The 23,252-nt window shown below is 51.3% G+C and overlaps 1 long non-coding RNA gene across 1 annotated transcript in view; it reads left to right on the top strand.

The window, feature by feature from the left end:
- LOC140427322 (uncharacterized) overlaps positions 1 to 23,043 on the top strand; it is a 37,180-nt gene extending 14,137 nt beyond the window's left edge. The window contains exon 2 of the long non-coding RNA XR_011948469.1: positions 21,888 to 23,043. This is a non-coding gene — a long non-coding RNA (uncharacterized lncRNA). The remainder of the gene's footprint in view (positions 1 to 21,887) is intronic.
- Positions 23,044 to 23,252: the final 209 nt, after the last annotated feature.

The following is a 23,252-nucleotide window of genomic DNA, read 5'->3' as shown; positions in this document are numbered from 1 at the left end:
TGCTGAGGGCTGTATTGGCAGCTTTAGCTGCGAGTTCTACGCCAGCTCCCTGCTAGCCCCCAGCAAAACGGGGAATCGGTGGCCTTTTGACGCCAGTTTTCCTGGCGTAAAAGACCACCGTTTTCACAACGGCGTCAGCACTTTGTCTCAAAATCGGAGAATCCATCCCACAACCCAAAGATGTGCAGGTTAAGTGGATTGGTCTCGCTAAATTGCCCCTTAATTTGAAAAAAAAAATAATTGGGTACTCTAAACTTATAAAATAAAAAATCGGAGAATCCAGCCCACTGGTTTCCATTAATGGAATGTTACCAGCTAGATAAGCAGCAGGAAGTTTACTAACATTCAGCCAGTAACCCGCATGTTGGCAAGACACCTGATAGTAGCTATACTCAGACTTGAAGGTTCCTAAGTCTCAAGTTGTTCCAGACTCTGCCTTTGATTCATATAGATCTGATAATTTCTGAGTGCCTTCGCAGCACTTTAGATAAATGGGAGTACAATTTCCAATGTATTTGTGACCAAGGACATGTGTAAATTGCTGAAAGCAAACACCCAGCATAAAATATTAAAGAAACTCAGGCTCGGAAGAATGACACACATAATTATACTACAACTGACTTTCCTTGCCCATAACCATCTTTCAAATGGATGCACCCTAAGCCTAAATATCCATGGTCATCAATTCCTGCTAGAACTTGCCACACCCCTAGCCAAGCTGTTCCAGTCCAGCTACAACACTGGCGTCTATCTGGCAATGTGGAAAATGGCCCAGGTATGCCCCTGTACACAAAATGCAAGGAACCGATGCAGAAAGTCAGAGGGAAGTAAGGAGGGGACGAAACAAAAGGCAGGAAAAGGAAAAGTGGAAGGCAGCGAAACCAAAGACAAAAATCAAAAAGGCCACATTACATCATAATTCTACAAGGGCAATAAATGTTAAAAAAACAAGCATGAAGACTCTGAGACTCCATGCAAGGAACATCTGTAATAAGGCTGATGAAATAACTGCGCTGACAATCATTAATGGTTATGATATAATTGGGATCATGGAGATCTGGCTCCAGGGTGACCAAGGATGGGAACTCAACATCCAGGGTTATTCAATATTCCGGAAAGATAGAAGGAAAGGAAAGGGAGATGGGGTAGCGTTGCTGGTTGAAGAGGAGGTTAACATAATATTAAGAGGTGGACACGGTGGCGCAGTGGGTTAGCCCTGCTGCCTCATGATGCCGAGGTCCCAGGTTCGATCCCTGCTCCGGGTCACTGCCCATGTGGAGTTTGCACATTCTCCCTGTGTTTGCGTGGGTTTCGCCCCCACAACCCAAAGATGTTCAGGCTAGGTGGATTGGCCATGCTAAATTGCCCCTTAATTAGAAAAAATGAATTGGGTACTCTAAATTTATAAAAACAAATAAACATAATATTAAGGAAGAACATGAGCCTGGGCGATGTGGAATCTGTATGGATGGAGCTGCGGAATACCAATGGGAAAAAAACATTAGTGGGAGTTGTAAACAGACCACCAAACGGTAGCGGTGAGGTTGGGGATGGCATCAAACAGGAAATCAGAGATGCATGCAGTAAGGGTACTGCAGTTATTATGGGTGACTTCGATCTGCATATTGATTGGTCAAATCAAACTGGTAGCAATGCAATGGAGAAGGATTTCCTGGAATGTACAGGGATGGTTTTCTTAACCAATATGTCAAGGAACCAACTAGAAAGCAGGTCATCCTAGACTGGGCATTGTGCAATGAGAGAGGATTAATTCGCATCATTGTGGCAGGAGATTCTTTAGGGAAGAGTGACCATAATATGGTAGACTTCTTAATTAAGATGGAGAGTGACACAGTTAAGTCTGAGACGATGGTCCTAAAATGAAAGAAAGTTAACTTTGATGGTAAGAGTCGAGCATTGGCTAGGATAAGCTGGCAAAGGATACTTAAGGGGTTGATGGTGGATAGGCAATGGCAGACATTTAAAGAACCCATGGATGAACTTCACCAATTGTACATCCCTGTCTGGCGCAAGAGTAAGATGGGAAAAGTGGCTCAACCATGGTTAACAAGCGACATCAGGGCACATAAATTGGCCAGAAAAAGCAGCAAGTCTGACGACTGGGATAAATTTAAAATTCAGCAGAGGAGGACAAAGGGTTCAATTTGGAAGGGGAAAATAGAATATGAGAGTAAGTTTGCAGAAAAAATAAAAACTGACTGCAAAAGCATCTATAGATATGTGAAGAGAAAAAGTCTGGTGAAGACAAATGTGGATCCCTTAAAGCTAGAATCAGATGAATTCATTATGGGCAACAAAGAGATGGTGGACTAGTTGAACAATTACTTTGGATCTGTCTTCACTAGGAGAACACAAATAACCTTCCGGAAATACTAGAGGACAGAGGATCTAGCATGCAGGAGGAACTGAAGGAAATCCTTATTGGTCAGGAAAATGTATTGGGGAAATTTATGGGATTAAAACCTGATATGTCCCCAGGGTCTGATGCTCTGCATTCCAGAGTACTTAAGGAAGTGGCCCTAGAATTAGAGGACGCATTGGTGATCACTTTCCAACATTCTATAGACTCTGGAAGAGTTCCAATGGATTGGAGGGTAGCTAATGTAACCTCACTTTCTAAAAAAGGAGGGAGAGAAAATGCAGAATTATAGACTGGTCAACCTGACATTGGTGGCTGGCAAAATGCTGAAGTCAATTAATAAAGGATGAAATAACTGAGCATTTGGAAAGAGGACAGGATCGGCCCAAGTCAGCATGGATTCACTAAAGGGAAATCATGCTTGACAAATCTACTGGAATTTTTTTAGGATGTGACCAGTAGAGGGGACAAGGGTGAACCAGTGGATGTTGTGTATCCAAACATTCAAAAGGCTATTGACAAGGTCCCACACAAGAGATTAGTGAGCAAAATTAAAGATCATGGTATTGGGGGTAGTGTATTGACATGGATAGAGAACTGGTTGGCAAACAGGAAGCAGAGCGTGGGAATAAATGGGTCCTTTTCAGAGTGGCAGGCAGTGACTAGTGTGGTATGGTAGGTTCAGTGCTGGGACCCCAGCTGTTCACAATATACATTAATGATTTGGACAAAGGAATTGCATGCAATATCTCTAAATTTTCAGACGACACTGAGCTGGGTGGCAGTGTGTGCTGTGAGGAGGATGCAAAGAGGCTGCAGGGTGACTTGGACAGACTGACTGAGAGGACAAATACTTGGCAAATGCAATATAATGTGGGTAAATGTGAGGTTATCCACTTTGGAAAAAATAGTAGGGCAGTGTGGTATTATGAGGTATTGCGGTACCTAAGAGGCTGATGACCATTGGTTAAACCTAGGAGTTTATCATTGGCTGTTGATATGTAGCTCCGCCCTGACAGGCGGAGTATAAGAACCGGTGCTGTCCCAGCAGCCTTCACTTTCTGTACCGAAGCTACTGGGGAACAAGTTCTAGTCGTTTAAAGCCTTCAGTTATGAAATCACTTTGTCTTGAGTGTAATTGATCGTGCATCAATTTAATTGACTAGACTTAAGCTGGAAGGATGGATCTCCGAATCAAACCGGAGTGCCTACAACTCAGCCCCCATGCGGAGAACTCGGCTGCAATATTTAAACACTGGCTGGCGTGCTTTAAAGGCTACCTCGAGACGGCCGGAGGCACCTCCTCAGAAGGACAGAAAATGCATCTCCTGCGCTCAAGGGTCAGCCCTGGGATCTACACCCTTATTGAGGAGGCAGAGGACTATGATGCCACGATCGAACTGTTAAAAGAACATTATATCCACCCTGTAAATCAGGTCCACGCACGTCACCTGCTTGCAACTAGACGGCAAAGCCCCGGGGAATCGTTGGAGGAATTCTACCGGGCGCTACTGGTGCTGGGCCGAAACTGTGGCTGCCCGCAAGCTTCGGGAGCAAGCACACGGAACTTTTAATCAGGGATGCCTTCGTAGCAGGTATGACCTCCTCAGTGATCCGCCAAAGACTCCTAGAAAAGGACACCCTGGGACTTAGAAAGGCACGGGCCCTGGCAGGGTCCATGGACGTAGCCTCCCAAAACGCGCAGTCTTATGCGCCCGACCGCGCGGCGGCCCCCTGGGCAGCGTGGCACCCTGCAGCGGCAGCCCCACAGACCTCCCCCTGACCCTGCAGGCCTGCGCGGCGAGACGGCTAGCTAACGCTGCCGGGCCCCATTGTTTCTTCTGCGGGCAGGCGAATCATCCCCGCCCGCGCTGCCCGGCCCGCACCGCCACCTGCAAAGGGTACGGCAAGAAGGGCCACTTTGTGGGGGTCTGCCAGGCCCGCGCCGTGGCCGCGATCTCCAGCGACTCCGGACCGCCGTGGCAACCCCCCCTTCAGGCCCCGCCCAGCCAGCGCTCACCGCCACCCCCCTATCCTAGGGCCACGTGCGACCCACGGGCGTGGCCATCTTGCCCCCCGGACACCACGCTGGACGGGTGGGCGCCATTTTGTCCATCCCCGCCGCCATCTTGTCCATCCCCGGCCACCATGTGCAACCCATGGGAGACGCCATCTTGGATGGGGCCCCAGGCCCCCAGCACGGCCGACTACACGCTGCCCGATCAGAACTCGCAACTGCTTCATCTGGCCTCGGTGACACTGGATCAAAGTCGACCTCGGACACTCGCAACAGCAACAACAACGGTCTTCATCAACGGCTACGAGACGTCTTGCCTGATTGACTCTGGGAGCACGGAAAGCTTTGTTCACCCTGACACGGTAAGGCGCTGATCACTTTTTACCCACCCTGTAAACCAAAGGATCTCCCTGGCCTCCGTGTCACACTCAGTGGAGATAAAGAGGTTCTGCCTAGCGAACCACACTGTCCAAGGCAGGAGATTCAACAATTTCCACCTTTATGTCCTGCCGCACCTCTGCATGGCTACCCTCCTGGGGTTGGACTTCCAATGTAACTTGCAAAGCCTGACCTTTAAATTCGCGGCTCTATAGCCCCCTTACTGTCTGCGGCGTCACAACCCTTAAGGTCGACCCGCCTTCCCTGTTTGCGAACCTCACTCCGGATTGCAAACCCATCGCCACCAGGAGCAGACGGTACAGTGCCCAGGACCGGACCTTCATCAGGTCAGAGATCCAAAGGTGACTGAGGGAAGGGGTCATCGAAGCGAGCAACAGTCCCTGGAGAGCTCAAGTAGTGGTGGTAAAGACCGGGGAGAAACAGAGGATGGTCATTGACTACAGTCAGACCATCAACAGTTTTACGCAGCTGGACGCGAACCCTCTCCCCCGTATAGCCGACTTGGTAAACAGGATCGCGCTATACAAGGTTTTCTCCACGGTTGATCTCAAGTCCGCCTACCACCAGCTACCCCTCCGTAATAGTGACCGCAAGTACACTGCCTTCGAAGCAGATGGGCGGCTCTATCAATTTTTAAGAGTTCCCTTTGGTGTCACTAATGGGGTCTCGGTCTTCCAGCAAGAGATGGACCGAATGGTTGACCGGTACGGCTTACGCGCAACGTTCCCGTATCTGGATAACGTCACCATCTGCGGCCACGACCAGCAGGACCATGACACCAACCTCCTCAAATTTCTCCAGACCGCGAAAATCCTTAACGTAACGTACAATAAGGATAAATCCGTATTTAGCAGCGACCGTCTAGCCATTCTAGGCTACGTAGTGCGAAATGGAGTTATAGGCCCCGACCCTGAACGCATGCGCCCCCTTATGGAGATCCCCCTCCCTCACTGTCCCAAGGCCCTGAAGTGCTGCCTCGGGTTTTTCAGTTATTACACCCAGTGGGTCCCTAACTACGCAGACAAAGCCTGACCCCTAATCCAGTCCACAACTTTCCCCCTGTCGACGGAGGCTCGCTATGCCTTCAGCCGCATCAAAGCAGACATTGCAAAGGCCACAATGCGTGCCATCGACGAGTCCCTCCCCTTCCAGGTCGAGAGTGATGCATCCGACGTAGCTCTGGTGGCCACCCTCAACCAAGTGGGCAGGGGGTTGCCTTCTCCCGTTGCCTTCTCCCGTACCCTCCATGCTTCCGAAATTCGCCATTCCTCGGTCGAAAAAGAGGCACAAGCCATAGTTGAATCTGTGAGACATTGGAGGCATTACCTGGCCGGCAAGAGATTCACTCTCCTCACGGACCAACGGTCGGTTGCTTTCATGTTCGATAAGGCACAGCGGGGCAAGATTAAAAACGACAAGATCTTGCGGTGGAGGATAGAACTCTCCACCTTCAACTACGAGATCTTGTACCGTCCGGGGAAGCTAAACGAGCCTCCTGATGCCCTGTCCCGCGGCACTTGTGCCACTGCACAAATGGACTGCCTCCGAGCCCTCCATGAGGACCTCTGCCACCCGGGGGTCATTCGCTTTTTCCACTTCATTAAGGCCCGCAACCTGCCCTACTCCATCGAGGAGGTCAGGTCAGTCACCAGGGACTGCCAAATCTGCGCGGAGTGCAAGCGCACTTCTACCGGCCAGACAGGACGCACCTGATAAAGGCTTCCCGTCCCTTTGAACGCCTCAGCATGGATTTCAAAGGCCCCCTCCCCTCCACCGACCGCAGCACGTATTTCCTGAACGTGATTGATGAGTACTCCCGGTTTGCCATTCGCCATCCCCTGCCCATACATGACCACGACCACTGTCATGAAGGCCCTCCAGGGTATCTTTACAGTGTTCGGTTTCCCCACGTACATACACAGTGATAGGGGGTCCTCCTTTATGAGCGACAAACTGCGTCAATTCCTGCTCAGCAGGGGCATTGCCTCAAGCAGGATGACCAGATACAACCCCCGGGGAAATGGGCAGGTGGAGAGGGAAAACGGAACAGTCTGGAAGACTGTTCTACTGGCCCTACTGTCCAGGAATCTCCCTGTCTCCCGCTGGCAAGAAGTCCTCCCGGTGGCCCTCCACGCCACCCGGTCGCTGCTCTGTACAACTACCAATCAGACAACTCATGAACGTCTCCTTGTTTTCCCCAGGAAGTCCTCCTCCGGGACCTCGCTCCCAACCTGGCTAGCGACACCCGGACCCATCCTGCTTCGGAAGCACGTGCGGGCGCAGAAGTCGGACCCGTTGGTCGAGAGGGTCCACCTGCTTCCTGCTAACCACCAGTACGCCTATGTGGTGTTCCCTGACGGCCGGCAAGATATGGTCTCCCTACGGGACCTGGCGCCCGCCGGAACTCCACGTACACCTGAACCATTACCCCCCACCACCACAGCACCTCACTGGAGGGTCAGTACTCCCGCCGCTCCTGCCTAGGCCCGCCCGCCCACCGACGCCCCCCTACAGGCCCTCCCCCCCGCCGTTTCAACCGTTTGCCCCAACAGCGCCGCCTAGGGGCGACGAAGCTGCCAGGGAGGCCGAAACCACGCTCCCGGAGTCGCAACCACCTGGACCCCCACCAGAATCACCACCGAAGCCCAGACAATCCAGAAGGACGACCAGGCCACCCGATCGACTGATTGCTTCGCTGTGACTTTAACCGTGAACGAACACTTTGTAAATATTCTCGACAGCCCTGTAAGGAGGTATCACGGTACCTCCATAGCTGATCATACCATGTTAAAGGCGACTGTTACCACTGGCCACCACCCCCGCCGGACTCTTTTTTAACAGGGGGTGAATGTGGTATTATCAGGTATTGCGGTACCTAAGAGGCTGATGACCATTGGTTAAACCTAGGAGTTTACCATTGGCTGTTGATACGCAGCTCCGCCCTCACAGGCGGAGTATAAGAACCGGTGCCGTCCCAGCAGCCTTCACTTTCTGTACCGAAGCTGCTGGGGAACAAGTTCTAGTCGATTAAAGCCTTCAGTTATGAAATCACTTCGTCTTGAGTGTAATTGATCGTGCATTAGGCAGATTATTAGCTGAATGGTGGCAGTTTAGGAATAGGTGAAGTGCAATGAATCCTGGTGTCATGGTGGAACAGTTGCTGAAGGTTGGCATGCAGGTACTGCAGGCGGAGAGGAAAGCTAATGGCATGCTGGCCTTCATAGCGAGACCATTTGAGTATAGGGATGTCTTGCTGCAGTTATACAGGGCCTTGGTGAGGCCACACCTTGAATATTGCGTGGAGTTTTGGTCTCCTTGTTTGAGGAAGGACATTCTTGCTATTGAGGGTGTCAGGCGAAGGTTCACCAGACTAATTCCCGGGATGGCAGGACTAACATATGTAAAAAGACTGGATCGACTGGGCTTGTAGTCACTGGAGTTAAGAAGAATGAGAGGGGATCACATATAATCATATAAAATCCCGATGGGACAGGACAGGCTAGATGTGGGAAGAATGTTTCCAATGTTGGGGATGTGCAGAACTATGGATCATGGCCTAAGAATAGGGGGTAAGCCATTCAGGACTGAGATGAGGAAGGACCTCTTCTCCCAGAGTTGTGAATATGTGGAATTCTCTACCACAGAAAGTGGTTGGGGCCAGCTCATTGGATATATTCAAGAGGGAGCTGGACGTGGCCCTTGCAGCTAATGGGATCAAGGGGTATGGAGAGAAAGCGGGAGTGGGATACTGAATTTGCATGATTAGCCATGATCATATTGAATGGTGGTGCAGGCTTGAAGGGCCGAATGGCCTACTCCTGCATCTATTTTCTATGTTTCTATGTTTCTATTCAGGGCAAAGCAGCCCACTTGATTGGCACCCCATCCACAAACATTCACTCCCTCCGCCACTGGTGCATAGGGACAGCCACATGTACCATTTACAAAATGCACTGCAGGAACTCACCGAGGTTCCTTTGACAGCACCTTCCAAACCTACGACCGCTACCATCTGAAAGAACAAGGGCAGCACCACCTGGAAATTTGCTTCAAACTCACTCAGCATCTTGACTTGGAACCAAAGTTAAAATTGGGTCAAAATCCTGGAATTCCGTTCCTAAAAGCCCTATAGGTGCAACTACACCACATTGCCTGCAGTGTTTCAAGAAGGCAGCTCACCACCTCCCTCTCAAGGACAATTAGCGATGGGCAATAAATGCTGGCCGAGCCAGCGAAGCCCACATCCTTTGAATGAGTAACAAAGGGGAAGTTTGGCCTACGACCAGAACACAGCACAAACAGCTCTGCTGCTGATGGCTTTGAGCTTTCTACCTTTGTATAGTTGTTTTCATGTACCAGTCTTAATAAATGAACTCACAATGTGCTTACCCAATCCTTTATAGAACATAGAATATACAGAGCAGAAGGAGGCCATTCGGCCCATCGAGTCTGCACTGACCCACTTAAGCCCTCACTTCCACCCTATCCCCGTAACCCAATAACCCCTCCTAAACTTTTTGGTCACTAAAGGCAATTTATCATGGCCAATCCACCTAACCTGCATGTCTTTGGACTGTGGGAGGAAACAGGAGCACCCAGAGGAAACCCACGCAGACATGGGGAGAACGTGCAGACTCCGCACAGACAGTGACCCAGTGGGAAATCAAACCTGGGACCCTGGCGTTGTGAAGCCACAGTGCTATCCACTTGTGCTACCGTGGCTGTTATTGGTGTCTTAATATCATTATAAAAACGCAACATGGTGATCAAACAGCCTGGCAGCAATTACAGGGAATACATGTCGAACAATGTTAGATCATGCTACGTCGGATGAGACGACCCTCAATATTTTGGTCAGACAACTTTGAAGTCACAGCGTCAGAGAATGTTGGAAACGCAGCGTGGTGACTGCACTGAAAAGCTTTGAAGACGCAGGTCTGGATAGTGCTAAAATAAAGAGCTGGTAAGCAGATGGATCCCTTGTGTTGAGATTGTAGCGCATATCCCCGTGTCTGCGTTGGTTTCACCCCCACAACCCAAAGACGTGCAGATTAAGTGGATTGGCCACACTAAATTACCCCTTTGATGCACGATCAATAACTACTAAAACGAGGTTGCAGTACAACTGAAGGCTTTAATAAGCTAGAACTGTTCCCCAGCAGCTCAGGTACAGAATGAGGGCTGCTGGGACGGCACATGTTCTTATACCCCGCCTATCAAGGCGGAGCTACTATACTGTACAGCCAATGGTAAATCCCTAGGTTTAACCAATGGTACTTCAGCCTCTCAGGTACCGTAATACCTGATAATACCACATTCACCCCCTGTTAAAAAGAGTCCGGAGGGGGTGGTGGCCAGCAACAACAAAATGTAACAACATGGTATGATCAGATATGGAGGTACCGTGATACCTCCTTACAGCGAATATTTACAAGTATGGCGGGTATATACATTCATTAAAATGAAGCAATCAGTCGGTCGGGTGCCCTGGTCATCCTTTGGGATCGCCTGAGCCTCGGTGGTGATTCCGGAGGGGGCCCTGGCGTCTGCGGCTCCGGGAGCGCGGTTTCAGCCTCCATGGCAGCTTCGTCACCCCCTAGAAGGCGCTGGTGGGAAAAACGGTTGACCTGGGAAGGGGGCGCCTGTATGAGGCGTCGGTGGCTGGGGGGGCCTAGGCAGGGGTGGCGGGAGGACTGATCCTCCTGTAAGGTGCTGCGGTGAAGGGGAGGGTGGGACTGGTGGCTGGGATGTACGTGGGATTCCGGCGGGTGCCAGGTCCCATAGGGAGACCGCATCTTGTCGCCCATCACGGAACGCCACGTAGGCGTACTGGGGGCTAGCGTGCAGCAGATGGACTCTCTCGACCAACAGGTCCAACTTGTGCGCCCGCACGTGTTTTCGGAGCAGGATGGGTCCGGGTGCTGCCAGCCAGGTCAGGAGCGAGGTCCCAGAGGAGGACTTCCTGGGGAAGACAAGGAGACGTTCGTGAGGTGTCTGATTGGTGGTCGTACAAAGCAGTGACCGGATGGCGTGGAGGGTCTCCGGGAGGACTTCCTGCCAGCGGGAGACTGGGAGGTTCCTGGACCGTAGGGCCAGTAGAACGGTCTTCCAGACCGTTCCGTTTTTCCTCTCTACCTGTCCGTTTCCCCGGGGGTTGTAACTGGTCGTCCTGCTCGAGGCGATGCCCTTGCTGAGCAGGAAATGACGCAGTTTGTCGCTCATAAAGTAGGACCCCCTATCACTGTGTATGAACGCGGGGAAACCGAACAGTGCAAAAATGTTATGTAGGGCCTTGATGACGGTGGTTGCGGTCATGTCGGGGCAGGGGATGGCGAATGGGAACCGGAAGTACTCGTCAATCACGTTCAGGAAATACGTGTTGCGGTCGATGGAGGGGAGGGGGCCTTTGAAGTCCATGCTGAGGCATTCAAAGGGACGGGAAGCCTTAATCAGGTGCGCCTTCTCTGGTCGGTAGAAGTGCGGTTTGCACTCCGCGCAGATTTGGCAGTCCCTGGTGGCTGTCCTGACCTCCTCAGTGGAGTAGGGCAGGTTGCGGGTTTTAACAAAATGGAAAAAGCGAGTGACCCCCGGGTGGTAGAGGTCCTCGTGGAGGGCTCGGAGGCGATCCACTTGTGCAGTGGCACAAGTGCCGCGGGACAGGGCATCAGGAGGCTCGTTTAGCTTCCCGGGACGATGCAAGATCTCGTAGTTGTAGGTGGAGAGTTCGATCCTCCACCGCAAGATCTTGTCGTTTTTTACCTTGCCCCGCTGTGCATTATCTAACATGAAAGCAACCGACCGTTGGTCAGTGAGGAGAGTGAATCTCCTGCCGGCCAGGTAATGCCTCCAATGTCTCACAGCTTCTACTATGGACTGGGCCTCCTTTTCGACCGAGGAGTGGCGGATTTCGGAAGCATGGAGGGTATGGGAGAAGAAAACCACGGGTCTGCCCGCTTGGTTGAGGGTGGCCGCCAGAGCTACGTCGGAGGCATCGCTCTCAACCTGGAAGGGGAGGGACTCGTCGATGGCGTGCATCGTGGCCTTTGCAATGTCTGCTTTGATGCGGCTGAAGGCCTGGCGGGCCTCGATCGACAATGGGAAAGTTGTGGATTGGATCAGGGGATGGGCTTTGTCTGCGTAGTTGGGGACCCACTGGGCGTAGTAACTGAAAAACCCTAGGCAGCGCTTCAGGGCCTTGGGGTAGTGGGGGTGGGGGAACTCCATAAGGGGGCGCATGCGTTCAGGGTCGGGGCCTATAACTCCATTTCGCACGACGTAGCCGAGAATGGCTAGACGGTTGGTGCTAAACACGCATTTATCCTTATTGTATGTTAGGTTAAGGATTTTAGCGGTCTACAGAAATTTTTGGTGGTTGGTGTCGTGGTCCTGCTGGTCGTGGCCGCAGATGGTGACGTTATCGAGATACGGGAACGTTGCCCGTAAACCGTACCGGTCAACCATTCGGTCCATCTCGCGCTGGAAGACCAAGACCCCGTTAGTGACACCGAAGGGAACCCTTAAGAAGTGATAGAGCCGCCCGTCTGCCTCGAAGGCAGTGTATTTGCGCTCACTAGTACGGAAGGGTATCTGGTTGTAGGCGGACTTGAGGTCCACCGTGGAGAAGACCTTATAATGCACGATCCTGTTTACGAGGTCGGATATGCGGGGGAGAGGGTACACGTCCAGCTGCGTAAACATGTTGATGGTCTGACTGTAGTCGATGACCATCCTATGCTTCTCCCCGGTCTTTACCACCACTACTTGAGCTCTCCAGGGACTGTTGCTGGCTTCAATGACCCCTTCCCCCAGTAACCTTTGGACCTCCAACCTAATAACGATCCGGTCCTGGGCACTGTACCGTCTGCTCCTGGTGGCGACGGGTTTGCAATCCAGGGTGAGGTTCGCAAACAGGGAAGGCAGGTCGACCTTAAGGGTCGTGAGGCCCCAGACAGTAAGGGGGGGTATAGGGCTGCCGAATTGGAAGGTCAGAATTTGCAGGTTACACTGGACGTCTAAACCCAGGCGTGTAGCTGCGCAGAGGTGGGGAAGAACACAAAAGGCGGAGATTTTTGAATTCCCTTCCCTGGACTGTGAGGTTTGCTAAACAGAACCCCTTTATCTCTACAGAGTGAGAACCGGAGGCTCGGGAGATTATTTGATTAACAGGGTGGATAAAGAGAGAACAGCGCCTTACCGTGTCGGGGTGTGTAAAGCTCTCCGTGCTCCCAGAGTCGATCAGGCAGGACATCTCGTGGCCGTTGATGAAGACGGTCGTCGTTGCTGTTGAGAGTGTTCGAGGTCGAGTTTGGTCCAGGGTCACCGAGGCCAGACGCAGTAGTTGTGGATTTCGTTCAGGCAGTGCGTGGTCGGCCGAGCTGGGGTCCTGGGGCATCCAAGATGGTGTCTCCCATTGGTCGCACATGGTGGTCAGGGTTGGACAAAATGGCGGCGCCCATCCGTCCAGCGTGGTGTCCGAGGGACAAGATGGCGGTGCTCGGGTCCGCACGTGGGCCTGGTATACGGGGGTGGCGGCGACCACTGGCTGCTCGGGGCCCCTGGAGAAGTTCGCTGTGGTGGTCCGGTGTCGCCGCTGGAGACTGCGGCCATCGCTCGTGCCTGGCAGACCCCCACGAGGTGGCCCTTTTTGCCGCACCCCGTGCAGATGGATGTGCGGGCCGGGCAGCCCTGGCGGGGGTGTTTTTCCTGCCCGCAAAAGAAGCAGCGGGGTCCATCGGGGTTGGCAGGCCGCCTTACAGCACAGGCCTGCGGGGAAGGTCTCTGGGGCAGCCGCTGTGGGATTCCACGCTGCCCAGGGGGCCTCCCCGCGGTCGGGCATGTAGGATCGGGCGTTCTTGGAGGCAATATCCATGGACCCTGCAAGGGCCCGTGCCTCCCTAAGCCCAGGGTGTCTTTCTCGAAAAGACGCTGGCAGATTTCTGAAGAGCTCATACCTGCTACAAAGGCGTCCCGGACTAGGGGTTCCGTGTGCTCGCTCGCCAAAACTTGCGGGCAGCCACAGCTTCTGTCCAGCACCAATAGCGCGCGGTAGAATTCCTCCAATGATTCCCCGGGGTTTTGTCGTCTTGTTGCAAGCAGGTGACGAGCATAGACCTGATTTACTGGGCGAACATAGTGTCCTTTTAAAAGTTCGATTGCTGCATCAAAATCTTCCGCCTCCTCGATGAGGGTGTAGATCTCTGGCCTTACTCTTGAGTGCAGGACGTGCAGTTTCTGCTCCCCCAAGGGTGTGCCTCCAGCTGTCTCAAGGTAGCCTTTAAAACATGCCAGCCAGTGCTTAAAAATCGCCACTGTGTTTGTCGCGTGGGGACTGAGTTGCAGACACTCCGGCTTGATTCGGAGGTCCATTCTGTCTACTTAGTTCTAGCTTATTAAATTGATGCACGATCAATAACTACTAAAACGAGGTTGTAGTACAACTGAAGGCTTTAATAAGCTAGAACTGTTCCCCAGCAGTTCAGGTACAGAATGAGGGCTGCTGGGACGGCACGGGTTCTTATACCCCGCCTATCAGGGCGGAACTACTATACTATACAGCCAATGGTAAACCCCTAGTTTTAACCAATGGTACGTCAGCCTCTCAGGTACCGTAATACCTGATAATACCACACCCTTAATTGGGAAAAAAATAATAATTGGGTACTCTAAATTATTTTAAACAAAGAGATTGCAGCGCATAGCCTGTCAGTTCAGTGAGTTGGACAGTGTGTCAAGAGGGCCTGCATCAGCTCAGCTTAGTTGGGAAAGGTGAATGACCAGGATGTGGACTCGATTGACAGTAAGTGAGGGAGAGTCAAACAAAAATGAACAAAGCCATCATAAAAATCTGGCCATAGCAGATTGCCATTATAAAGGGGGGCTCCAAGAGTTTCTGAACCGTAAATTGAATAAAACAAGGAGGTAGGTGAAAGAGTTTCCTCAGTTTGAATTGGGATACAGCTGACCTACTATCCACATTCAAAATGTTTAGACAGCATACCGATGTTCAGGGTGTCTGAACCAGACAAGCAAGCCATAAAAACTCACCTAGCAATCGGGAATGAAGATCTACACAGACTCAACATGTCAGGATTAATTGCAGAAAAGCTCAAAGATCCTCAAAAGATATGTACTACATTGGAAGACTGGTTCAAAATCAGGTCAAACTTCCGGATTCATCAACTAGAGTTCATGTTATTTTGATAACACCCGACAGAATGTACAGACCGCTTCATCAGCAAATGCAGAGAAAAGTGATTTTTCAAATGTAGAGCGTGCAGCCAGAATTGTGAACTTGCTGATTGCATCCACTCCTATGGAAGAATTCCAACAAGGTCTGCTAGACAAGCCCAAAAAGTATAGCATCGAAGAACTACTCAAGGATGGACGCAAGTACAAATTGATCCCCACAGGTCGATGAAATGCACTCACTAGAAGACCCAAATCTAGCAGGACATGTGAAAGATGTGGACTATGGAAATGCTCAGCTTGCCAGCAATTTTGCAAGGCATGTGGCAGAAAGGGCCATTCGCAGCAGCAGTGCACAAGAGCAGTATTTTTCAAACCTTTTTTCCCCGGGACCCACTTTTGCCAACTGGCGGACTTTCTGGACCCAAGTTGGTGGCCGACCTTTGGGCTCATCTTATTCCAAAAGCTTTGTGCATTATGATACAAAGCCCTTAGGTTTGCCTTTTTGCCATTTTTAATCATCCTAACATTTCTTTGTCCTATGGCCCTATTTGTCCCTTGCCCCTGATTACCCTGTGTGTCGTTTTTGCATTTTACTGTTCTTTCGTTTCTCTTGGGCAGTCCCTCAGGGTCGAGGGTGACTTGCTTCCACTTCGGGGAGGGGGGGTTCTACGATGGCTGAATAGTCCAATCCTGGATCCGCAGACTCTGCCACCGGTTTGGCAAGTGGTGTTTGATGAGATGGGTGGGTGGGACGCTCTGCATTCTGCATTCTCTTTCCGCTGTTTAGACTTGGCTTCCTCATGCTCCACCCAAGGTGCTTGAGGTGATTGGCACCCTTCACGGATGCTTCTTTTTCAGTTTGTGCATTCTAAGCAAGAGATTCGCACGTACCGATGGGGATGTTGCATTAATTTAGGGAGGCTTTCAGAGTGTCCTTGTAGCGTTGCCTCTGCCCTACTCGTGATTGCTTGCCATTGAGGAGTTCAGAATGGAGCACTTCTTTCAGGAGTCTTGTGTTGGCAATGCCTCAGTGACTGCTTGGATGGTAGTTTGTAGCTTGGCCTCTGGGTGTGCGTACACAGAGGCGTCATCTGCGAACCGCTGCTCAAGGACAGAAGTTGGGGTGGTTTTGGTTATGGCATGGAGACGTTGGAGGTTGAACAGTTTCCCGCTTGCCCTGTAGGTTAGCTCCACTCCAGCGGGTGGCTTCAGTGTGATAGGGTGGGGTGGTGCTGCGAGGAAGATGGAGAAGAGCATTGGTGCGATGACGCAGCCTTGTTTGACCACAGTCTGCACACATATTGGGTCTGTGATGCTTCCGCTGGTGAGGATCGCAGTATGCATGTCATTGTGGAGCAGGCAGAGGATGGTGACAAATTTCTGCGGGCAGCCGAATTTGAGGGGGATGTTCCACGATCATAGAGGACCAGGAGAACCGGTCACAGCGCCAAAATCGAAGGATAGTGGGCCTGCTGGAAGGGATCAAAGGCAGGGGACCCACAGACTATGCGGCCCACATGCTGGGCAATCTGGTGGGAAGGGATAGCTTCCACAACCAGCCAGAAATAGACAGAGCCCACCGGTTGCTGCACTCCAGACCCAAGGCTTGGGAGCAGCCAAGGGTGATAATCGCCAAAATGCACCGGTACCAAGACCGGGAAAGAATCCTGCGCTAGGCATGACAGACAAGAAACTGTAACTGGGGAGGTCACCAGATCAGGATCTACCAGGACATTGGGGCTGACCTGGCAAAGTGCTGGGCAGAGTTCAAAAGCACAAAGGCAGCCCTGTACAAAAACGGTGTAAAATTTGGGATGCTGTACCTGGCCAAACTCCAGGGCAGGGAGCACTTCTTTGTGCCCCCTGCGGACGCAGACAAATTTGTCCTGGGGAACGGGCTGGAAAAACAGCAACAGGGACAGCGGTGAAAAGAACACCCGAAGAGGAGTACAGCTTTGTTAAAGAACAAAACTATTTATTAACTAACTAAACACTATAAAGATTTCTACGATGTGAACGTTAAGTACAGTTAGATACTATGACTATCTTTATTTATAGTTCGGTTGTTAAATTATACACAAATGATATTCTACACAATCATTACATCCTCCTTTTTTTCAAGATGATTGTTAAATGAATTACATGCACATATGAACTATTTACAAATACATGAATTTTTAAAATGGGTCAAATTGTACACATGCAAATTTTTTGAAAAGTGTGCGGTATTTCTAAAAGTCTGTATCGGTCTCTTGTCTGATTCTGCTGTTTCACCGTCTTCGATGTGTAGCGTGTTCTTTGTCTCGAGCTTGCTGGTGTTTAAATGTCTTACCGGCATTTGCTGCCAGCCGAACTTCCCGATTAAGTCTTGAAGGAAGTGGGTCCATTTTATTTGGCTTCAGGGATTACCTTGCTATACCAGGGCTCACCGTTGTGCTGTTCAATATCGGCTGGTATCCATGTGTTGCAAGGGCAGTTGAATTTTGAAGAGGGTACAAAAGAGCTGTGCATCCTGCAACCAGCAGAATTCATATCAGCATAAAGATCCGAACCACAGTGCTCAACTACAACTTCAGAGGGCATTGTGCCTGCGTGTGGCTCCTCGTGTCTGTGTGTCCTTGATGCTGTGCTGCAGGGCACAGTTTGCTGCTTTATGATCAGCTGATTATTTTCTATGATTCTTTGGTTTAGTTGTTCTTGCAGCTGCTGAGGAATGCGTTGCATTGTGTTTTTTAACTCATTTGACTCACGGTTTTGGTTGCTGTGTTGTTGCACACTCTCGGAGGCAACCGTGTCTTCCAGGCCCACCATGCTTTCGATAGCAGCTTGGCAGTGCTTCTTTCTGAGCAGAGCTGAGGCCTGAGCTTTGGGTTTGGGTTTGGTTGCACATGGCATCTATGGCTGCCGTGTGCACCATCTGTATGCAGTCGCTGTCTGTGTCTTCCTCGACGACATTGATGAAGAATGAATCTTCATCGCCATCTGTTGCGCTGGTGTACGCTTCTTGCCTAATCCGGACGGCATTTTGCAATACAGTAAAGTTGTTTCTCATTTAATTTGCGTACTTGATGCTCCTCAACACCTGTGTTCACTCCATTGACTGGCATTGCTCGGCAAAATGGTTGAGCTTTGAGCATCTGGCACACGTTTTGCCATCTGCAGGGCATGAGGGTGGAGCCATGCCCAAGAGTGGCAGTCTTCGGGGTATCAGAACAGCCAGATCTCTTTATGGGAAGGCGGGCCGACTCTCTTGCCGCCGGAGAATCCTGCTCGGATGGCGATCAGGAGCACCACCCAAAGCTGCAGGCTGGCTGCCCGACCTGTCAAAATGTCTCCAGATGGAGAAAATTAAATTTGCGATCCGGGGGTCGGAAGAAGGCTTCCATTAAACGTGAGAGCCATTCACCCAGTTGTTCCAAGATTTGTGTGTAGCCAATAGCCAATAAGCATGATGGAGGGAGGGGGAGGCCACAGTAAAACAAAGAGGGGGTGGGGGAGGGGGGAATAAAGAGGCATGGAGCCCAACCATGCCCAACACATAATAAGATACACAGCGTCACGCCACCCCAACAGAACAGAATAAAAGGCCTGACGAGGGAAGAGGGCATGCCAAATGACTAGAAGGGGATGGGGGTCGGGAAGAGAGGTGTGTGTGGGTGGGTGGGGGGGGGCTGGAGAGACGCAGGGGATCCAACTAAAACAAAGTGCCTGCTGAAAAATGATAAACAAGAAACTGTAACCTATATAAGTACCGAAAGACACCACTGCCCCACCCCACCTCTGCTCCCATGCGGCCCTGGGTCCGTCATGTCACTGAAACAAATCGACCCACTGAAAATGCCTGAGGACAGCCTGCTGGGGGAAAGATAAAGAAGACCTCAGAAATACCGTGGTCTCATAGGCTTTGAAATCGGACCCCCCCCCCATCGCCATAAGCGGGTGGGTATTGGACTTTACAACTTGTCCCATCAGGTATGTTTCCTCCCCCAATGAAAAGACTGTGGTGTGTCCTCCCTGAAAATTATCTTTCCACCCTCAAGAGTTTCCCAAGAGGAGGGTCACGCTGCCATAGTCATCCAAGCTGGGTGCCTCTGCTCATGGAATGGATGTGACCCTTGAAGGTATATCCCCTCATATGTCCGGCTGTGACCTGTAGGTGCCCACTAACCCTTCTGATGGCTGCTATGGCTCCCTATCCAGTGTATTGCTTAATGATGATGGCAAAGTGGAGGCACCCCTTGCCCCCTCCCCTACTAAAGTCCCACCTGAAGGTGATGATGCTCTCCACAATCAATGGCACTGTCCGTTCCAGAAGCCCAAAACCCATCTGGATGGCAGCTAGTCCCTGGTATCGACCAGCCTTCCGACCACTCGGGTGCTCCTCCCTCCACCTGCTCTACCAGATCAGCTGTATGGTGCGCACAGGAATGTTTTCACTGAAGTGCCCAACCGAGGTATCTCTGGATGTTGGAGGGTGTTGGAGACTGCTGTGACAGGATGTCAGTGTCATCCTCAGACTCGAGCTCCGGGGTGTCCTGCATCTCGGGTGGAGGGTTGGCGTGTGATCTGCTCTCAGCATCAGTGCTCGGCTCATGGAGGGGCTCCGGCTGTGGCACTGGCTGGGGGTGGGGGGCGTCAGATCGACCCGCCTCATCTCCAGCAGGCCCTGCAAGATACAAGACAAGATGCATGATTATTCCGTGAGCCAGAGGAAGTGCAGGTGGTGGGAGTGAGGGTGGTGTGGGGGTTGTGGTGACCAGAGGATTCTGAGAAAGAAAGATGAAAACTTTGCGAATCAGCCAGGGCTGATGATAGACTGCGGAACAAGGACTCTGGAGATCTTTGATGTTTGCGAACGGGAGTAGCACACTGGTTAGCACATTTGCTTCACAGCTCCAGGGTCCCAGGTTCGATTCCCGGCTTGGGTCACTGTCTGTGCGGAGTCTCCGCGTTCTCCCCGTGTTTGCGTGGATTTCCTCCGGGTGCTACGGTTTCCTCACACAGCCCAAAGATGTGCAGGTTAGGTGGATTGGCCATGCTAAATTGCCCCTTAGTGTCCATAAAATGTTTGATGGGGTTACGGGAACAGAGTGGTGGTGTGGGGATAGGGTGGAGGTATGGGCTTAGTTAGGGTGCTCTTTCCAAGGGCCAGTGCAGACTTGATGGGCCGAATGGCCTCCTTCTGCACTGTAAATTCTATGATTCTATGATTCTACTGATCTCAGTGGCAGGCATGAAGCACATAATACTCTTTGACATTGTAGACATGCATGAGGACTCAATACTTGGGATAAAATCATGTGAATCCTTGAATCTAGTCGAGTGGCTAAATATCCTAGTCACCGGAGCATATGTGAATCACTGCAAGGCACGGTGTATGAGGATTCAGAAGAAATTCTACTGGAGGTTGCCAAACAGACAAGGAGATGGAAGTGTTGGTGAGCAATCCGCAATTCTGGTTAACGATCTTGAAGAACATGCACAGGCTGAATGGCATGATACAAGAATATGATGATCCACATCAAAGCATCTGCGAGATGTGAGTGTTAAATGGACAGAGAATGGAAAGCTGTGGAGCTTCACTCTGGAGTTTACATTTGGGCCTAATGAATATTTCATGAATGAGGTGATCACTAAAGTGTATCAGTTGGACTCACGGCCGCTGAAATCGTTCTTTGCTGAACCACAAATCATCATGTGGAGATGCCGGTGTTGGACTGGGGTGAGCACAATAAGAAGTCTTTCAACACCAGGTTAAAGTCCACCAGGTTTGTTTCAAATCACTAGCTTTCGGAGCGCTGCTCCTTCCTCAGGTGAATGAAGAGGTAGGTTCCAGAAACATTTATATAGACAAAGTCAAAGATGCAAGACCATGGGTGGGATTCTCCCACCCCCCGCCGGGTCGGAGAATCGCCAGGGGGCGGCGTGAATCCCGCCCCACCGCTCTGATGCCGGCTGTCGAATACTGCGGCGACGGTTTTCGGGCAGGGGTGGGGTTCACGCCGCACCGGTCGGGGGCCGTTGGCAGCGGCCCCCCCGGCAATTCTCCGGGCCCCGATGGGCCGAGCAGTCGCCCGTTTTCGGCCAGTCCCGCCGGCGTGAAATGGACATGGTCCATCACGGCGGGACCTGGCTGGTAGGCCATCTACCGGAGTCTTCGGGGGGGGGGGCATAGGATGATCCGGCCCTGGGGGGGCCCCCATGGTGGCCTGGCCCGCGATCGGGGCCCACCGATCTGCGGGCGGGCCTGTGCCATGGGGGCACTCTTTCCCTCCGTGCCGGCCTCTGTAGGGCTCTGCCATGGCCGGCGCGGTTGGCGCTGCGCATGCGTAAGAACACGCCGGCGGATCTGCGCATGCATGGAACCATGGCGGCCCTTCAGCGCCGGTTGGCGCAGCGCCAACCCCTCCGGTGCTGGCCTAGTCCCGGAAGTGCGGAGGATTCCGCAACTTCCGGCTGGCCCGACGCCGGAGTGGTTCGCGCCGTTCTTGGCGCCAGCGTCAGGCCATCCCGCCGATTGCGGGAGTATCCCACCCAATACTTTGAATGCGAATCCTTGAATCTAGTTGAATCCTTGAATGCGAATCCTTGAGTCTAGTGTGGTAAGACTTCTTACTGCACAAATCATCGGCTGAACAGGCTGCACAATCGAATGGAGGGAGGGCAAAAATGTAACAGTGAGAACAATTCGAACAAAACCAGAGTACAAAGGTCCGGACACTCCAAGGACAGCGACAAGAACCATAGCAAACAAATCGTTTTTCAACTTCTTCAGTCCCACTGAAATTCCACAGGGTGGGATTTTAAGCCAAGCTTCGGCGGCCAAACTAAAAGCTGATTTTGAACTTGCCTCGATATTTCATGAACAAATAATAATTCCATATGCAAAATTATATTTTTCAGGTGAAAAGATTGCCGATGATGCATAAAGTGATGACATGGAAGGTGAGATGGATGATGAACACTATGAGCTGCTTGTACATCTCTTCTCCAGCAGCACAGATGCGGCTCCAGCGGCACGGTCTGCGAGGTGCTCACAGGGGACACCCAGACCGCGCTGGACTCTGTGCAGAGCGGGAGTTTGGAGATGGCTCATGTAGAAATTGAAGCTGCTGATACAACCGAAGATCAGCTATTGATTGAACCAGAGACGCAAGAAGTCATCCCAGTCTTGGAAAAACTGGCCTCAGAGGTATGTGGTGACCTGTTACAAGTCATTGAAATGGCTCCAGTAAGTTACTCGCAAGCAGTCGACGACATCGATGATGAATGGGAGGACATAGTTGAAGATGATGAATGGGAGGACATAGATGAAGATGCTGATTATAGCGATGTGGAGATTGCAATAGTAGGCAACTTTAACACTGCCTCTGAGGACAACCTAATGACTATCTCATTGCAGCTCCACAGGCCACTCGTACATTTGCGAGTTTGATCAAGACGACCCAGTGCCTGGATCAGCTCAGCCAGAAACCATAGTCATCTCCAGTGATGAACAGCAAGTCACCGGTGCTCCAGCACGCCAAGGAGAGGTGAAGTCGACAACCCCAGTTCCATCCTTCATGCCGGCTAGAAACCGAGGTGATCCATCATGTCGATGAGGCCACAAAGGTGGGCGTGGTCACACCTCCCAGAGATGATGCGATGCCTAAACCTCTACAAACATCTCAACACACAATGACTGCCAGTGCCACGCCAGAGGCTGCTACGAAATAAAAAACAAGAGACACGCCAAAATACATCACCGTGTCCGAAAAATTAAGAGAAAAAAGAGGAGAAGACTGGGTGAACTGTCTCATCCCACCAACCAACCAGCAACAAAACAGTCGCAAGTAGTAAGCAACAGCATGCAAAAACGCGGTTCAGAAAGCGACTGGTAACACAAGTATGGCAGTCTTGGACACAGGCACAGGGCAACGTGCAAGAGAAGCAAGACGTCAGCAAGTAAACCAGTCTCCGATGAGATGGGCAACAACTTGAAAGCATGAGAGCTGTATACAGGAAATGGACACTCGTCACAGCATGTTTATGAATACTTTAGTAAAACTTGTTCACTTTACCAGCTACATATAATGAATGTATAAAGTTTAATGTTTAATGTTGCCTGTAAAAAAAATCTTAATGTTTTGTGAGGAAGGGGGATGTGGTGATATGCCATTGGGCTTCATCACAGTTGGAAGGTGTGCGACCTCCAACCAGCAAGTGGCAGTACAGACACACCATGTGGTCTCTAATTCAAGGTCATGTGACGTATGACTCCAATACAAG

This window comes from Scyliorhinus torazame, chromosome 7 (assembly GCF_047496885.1).
Source record: "Scyliorhinus torazame isolate Kashiwa2021f chromosome 7, sScyTor2.1, whole genome shotgun sequence".
NCBI lineage: Eukaryota > Metazoa > Chordata > Chondrichthyes > Carcharhiniformes > Scyliorhinidae > Scyliorhinus > Scyliorhinus torazame.
This window is presented reverse-complemented; position numbering and strand designations above follow the sequence as displayed.